Raw genomic sequence first — 5,731 nt, forward strand, 5'->3', positions numbered from 1 at the left:
ATATATATATATAATATAAACATAAATAATATAATTTGTGATACATGATATATATAAAAACAATAACATAAAAATAAAACATAATAAAGATTATATAATAAAATGTAATATAAACATATAAGAAAAATAATAGATAAAATATAAAGTAACATATAAAACAATATATATATATAATTAATAAATATAATATATGTGAAAATATAATAATATATAAAGAAATGTAAAATAATATTTAAGAGAAATAATACATAATAAGTAATAATCATATATAATTAAAATAATACTTATAATAAAATAATTTTATAATATATAATATAAAAGTAAAATTAAAATAAAGAAAATAATAAAATATATATATAGAATAATAAATATAGGACTAAATTTAGAGTTTAACAAAATTACAAGGCGAATTTCAAAGAAACAAAACTGAATTGGGGCCCTATTTAGAACGCGCGTAAAATTAGAGGGACTCACTGGGCAAAATACCCTATTCCCAAAACGGCCACGTTTCTCAGAATATAATTTAACAACTGTCAAGGCCTAATTAAAACTAAAATAAAATAATAGGGCCAAATCATAAATGAAATAAAGTTTAATTGTAAACGCAAAAGGGGTAGGAGGACCGATTGGGAAATTAACCCAATTTTAAAAAATGCGCGGATCCTCTCCGGGTAATCGGGTCAACACGCGGATCCTGGGGGTCGCAGAACGACGTCGTTTCGTTCAAGCTATATAAGCTACCTTTTCAGCTTAAAATTCATTTGAGCCCCGATTTTTAAAAAAAAAACTAAAAAAATTCTCTCTGAAAGAGAGAGAGGAAGGGAGCTCCGGTTCTGGCCTTCGTACGCCACGCGCCGGTCCACGCGCCACCCTAAGGGCCACTGTATATGAAGATCGGAGGGTTTAAAAATCCTCGTCTCTCAAGATCCAAAACAGGTAGTTCTTCTCATTTTCAAATACCCTTAGTATTTTGCTAAACAGTTCATATATATGGGCAAAAAAAAAAATAGAGAACAAGTCACTCGATTATCACCTTTGAAACTGTTTGTATTCGTTTTTTTATTTCTGTATATCTGTGTCCTCGTTACAAGGGTTACAAAGGCTTTTTTATAGCCTACTGATTTGTTACATAAGGAAAGAAATCTCTGATTTCTTGTATCTTTGACTGATGTGCTGTGATTTCCTTGCCATTTTCTACTCTGCTTTTTCGCGTATTTGTTGTTTGTTTCCTTTTCTTGCAGACAATCGAGCGAGGGATCCGTCAGTGACCATGCTGGTGTAGACGCGTGCACTGATCACGGTGCTGATGGAGCCTTGGTGATGGTCATGACGTAATTTGGGGCCAGACCAAGGGACGACCGATGATCGGGGCGTTGATGAGCATTGAAGCCCCTTGGGACAACTCATTAAATAGTGGCCTCGATTTGGGGGTTGCCAGACACTCCCCGAAGCTTCCAGAAATGTTTGCGGCACCACAGTATTCAGGAAACCCTAGGGTTTTCCAGTTTCTCTTAAGTCTGTTGGGCCTTTTGGGCTGTTTTGTTTTGGGTCAAGGTCTGTAATGTAATGGGTTAGGTCTGACTTAAGCTAGCAGGGATAATAAGTCTGATAGGCTGCTGGGTGTAACGGATCTTATTTGGGTTTGGGTTTAGCTTAGGGGTATTAGGTATTGTTTTAGCTCTTGGGTTATACCCGGATATGGGTTTTTGTATTTGGGCTTTGGGTAGCAACAGTAGGCCTAGACTTTCAATGGACTTTTTAATAAATGTTTATTTATTTATCTAATTTTTTTATTTAAACCCGGTCAAATTTGGGCTATTACAGTTGCCCCTCTTTGCTTATTGTTGTGTAACAGGAATCAATCAAAGACTCATAGAAAGACCCAAATTTGATCGGTTCTATGATCTTCAATCTGCTTTCCGCCGAACATAGAGACACTGATTCTGCTTCTTCGATTTGTAAGGATGTCAAATCATCTTGAGTCTGTTTGAGAACATTTGAGAGTCATATCTGCAATGTCCTCGATTTGTTCCTTGTAAGCACAAGGATGCCAAACCATCTTGAGTCTGTTTGAGAACATTTGAGAGTTAAATCTGCTATGTCTTCGATTTGTTTCTACCAAATCATTTTCAGTATAAACATCTGAAGGTTAGATCTGCTATCTTTGAGAACGTCTGAGAGTCAAATCTGCTATGTCCTCGATTTGTTCCTTGTAAACACAAGAATACCAAATCATCTTGGATCCGCTTCAAGATAAACATCCAAGGTTAGATCTGCTATATTTGAGAACGCCTGAGAGTCAAATCTGCTATGTCCTCGATTTGTTCCTTGTAAACACAAGAATGCCAAATCATCTTGGATCTGCTTCAGTATAAATATCTGAAGGTTAGATCTGCTATCTTTGAGAACGTCTGAGAGTCAAATCTACTATGTCCTCGATTTGTTCCTTGTAAACACAAGAATGCCAAATCATCTTGGATCTACTTCAGTATAAACATCTGAAGGTTAGATCTGCTATCTTCAATTTATTTCCCATAATCATAGGGCTGCCATGTTGAAATCTTTGATCTTCATGACCTGTAAGATGAGTATGTGCCTATGCCTAAGTATGCTATGATTGAAATGAGTCGAATGCCCTTAACATGTTATGATGCAAAATGCTGTGAATATGACCCCTATCTCAAGTGTCATTATTCATTCCTTCATTTCTCTTTCTCAAAACTTTATTCTTACTCAGCTTGTAAGCTTTCCTCCAATGCTATGATCTACTGAGGATGTCTGTAAGAATTGAATCATCCATTTCTTTTGAACTGGAAGAAAAAAAAATCCCTCGAGTTCCTTCATTCCTTACTTACGTGAATTTCTCGAACAATTGTCCTGTTTTAGTTTCTTGTATTATCTAGAAATTCTAAAGTAATGTGCAAAACTTCATTTGTGAAAATATTTTAGTTCATCTATCATTATTTTAATGCAACATACTTTAAAAATATCGAGAGATGAGTAAATCTTTGAGAATAATTAGATTCGAATTGTTAACAGTACAAAGGAAATAAGTCTGATAGCATATCTTTAAGAAGAATAAAATCTAAAGATAGCAGACAGGATAAAAATCAGATGCTCTAAATATCGCCGCCTGAACATCTATACATTAGCTCCCCGAAGCCCCTTTTTTTTGTTCGACATGTGTTTAAAAGATCCAAAGTACTTTGTTGATGCCCCAATGCACACTGTGCCTCATTCTTTGTCAAGTCAAATATAGCAAGGTTGCTGTGTGCCCTTCAAAATTTGAGCTACCCTTTCGGGTTTTCAACTCAAAATCCCTTTAGTCACAAGGTGCCCTTTGTGGGTTTTCACCTTGGCCTCTCCATTTTTTTTTTTTAAATTCAAGGCGTCCTTTGCGGGTTTTCACCTTGGATTCTTTTCACTTTTAGACAAAGTACTTTTTGACTGAGTCTGAGTTCACCGGATTGGGTAGGCTCTTTCCATCCATTTCTGTCAAAATCAATGCACCACCAGAAAAAGCCTTCTTCACGACGTATGGCCCCTCCCAATTTGGCATCCATTTTTCTCTAAAGTCCTTCTGAATGGGGAGGATTTTCTTTAGCACAAGGTCCCCCTCATGGAATTCCCTTGGATAAACCTTTTTATCATAAGCTCGCATCATATGCTTCTGGTACATCTGACCATGTCGGATAGCCTTCAGCCTCTTTTCCTCAATCAAGTTTAGCTGGTCATATCGAGACTGAACCCATTCAGCTTCATCTAACTTTATCTCTGTTAAAATTCGGAGAGAAGGTATTTCCACTTCAATAGGTAAAACTGCTTCCATCCCATAAACTAATGAGAACGGAGTTGCCTCAGTAGAAGTTCTAACAGATGTTCGATAAGCCAAGAGTGCAAACGGTAGCTTTTCATGCCAATCCTTATAAGTCTCAGTCATCTTTCCCACTATTTTCTTAATGTTCTTATTGGCAACCTCCACTGCCCCATTCATCTTTGGACGATAGGGTGAAGAGTTGTGATGCTTGATTTTGAACTGGTCGCAAACCTCTGCTATCATTTTGTTCTTCAAATTCAATGCATTGTCGGATATGATCCTCTCAGGCATTCCATACCGACAAATGATTTCCTTCTTAAAAAATTGACTTACAGCTGACTTGGTAACATTTGCGTAAGAAGCAGCCTCTACCCATTTTGTAAAGTAGTCAATAACTACGAAAATAAACCGATGTCCATTCGAAGCTTTCGGCGATATTGGTCCGATGACATCAATGCCCCACATGGAAAATGGCCATGGAGACATCATGACATGTAAAGGTAAGGGCGGTATATGAATTTTGTCCCCATAAATCTGACACTTATGGCATTTTTTGGCATAATTGATACAGTCTCCTTCCATAGTGGCCCAGTAATAGCCAAACCTCATGATTTGTCTTGCCATCGTGAACCCATTTGCATGCGTACCACATACACCTTCATGGACCTCTTCTAGAATTAGCTTGGCTTCCACAGCATCGACACATCTCAAAAGTACTTGGTCTTTCCTTCTCTTGTACAGAACATCCCCGTCCAAAACATAGTTACAAGCTAATCTTCTCGTGGTTCGTTTGTCATTTTGGATGCTCGTCTTTGGATATTTACGATCTCTTACATATCGCAATATATCCTGATACCAAGGATTGTCCTTCCTTTTCTTCCTCTTCAAGGTTACAACAGCTAGCTGGAAATTCATAGACACTCATTTGAATTGGTCTCATCTCTTCCTCTTTGTTTGCCTTAATCATTGAAGCCAAGGTTGCTAAAGCATCTGTCATCTGATTCTCATCTCGTGGGAGATAGTTGAAGGTGATGCCATCGAACTCTCTTAGTAACCCCAAAACTACCATTCGATAATTGATCAATTTAGGGTCTCTTGTCTCCCATTCACCTCTTAGCTGATAGATTACCAACGCAGAATCTCCATATACTTCTAGGGTTTTTATGCCTCTTTCTATGGCTGCTTGGAGTCCCATGATGTATGCTTCGTATTCAGCCATATTATTTGTGAAGTTAAAATCCAACTTGCACGTGAACGGGTAATAGTCGTCATTCGGGGATACCAAGACTGCCCCAATTCCCTTTCCGACTGCATTAGAAGCCCCATCAAAATTTAGCTTCCATGGAGAATCTTCAGTTGCTGCTATACACATTAGCTCCTCATTCAGAAAATCAAAATTCAATGGCTCGTAATCCTCTAAAGCTCTACTAGCCAAGAAGTCTGCCACCGCACTTCCTTTGATAGCCTTCTGACTTACATAGACTATATCGAATTCTGAAAGCAAAATTTTCCATCTCGCCATTCTTCCATTTAGAGCCGTTGATTCCATCATGTATTTTAATGGATCTAATTTTGAGATGAGCCAAGTAGTTTGGTATAGCATGTACTGTCTTAACCTCCGTGTGGTCTAAATCAACGCACAGCACAACTTTTCGATTGGCGAATATCTCATTTCACAGTCAGTGAATTTCTTACTGAGATAATAAATTACCTTTTCCTTTTTCCCTGACTCGTCATGCTGACCAAGCACACATCCTATAGAATTGCTGAACACTGACAAGTATAGTATTAACGGTTTATCTGGACTAGGCGAAGATAACACTGGAGCATTCAACAAATACTACTTGACTTTCTCAAAAGCATTCTGGCATTCTTCATCCCAAGCACCTTGATTGTGCTTTCTGAGGAGACGAA

Source organism: Gossypium arboreum, chromosome 12 (assembly GCF_025698485.1).
Source record: "Gossypium arboreum isolate Shixiya-1 chromosome 12, ASM2569848v2, whole genome shotgun sequence".
In the NCBI taxonomy this organism is placed as follows: Eukaryota; Viridiplantae; Streptophyta; class Magnoliopsida; order Malvales; family Malvaceae; genus Gossypium; species Gossypium arboreum.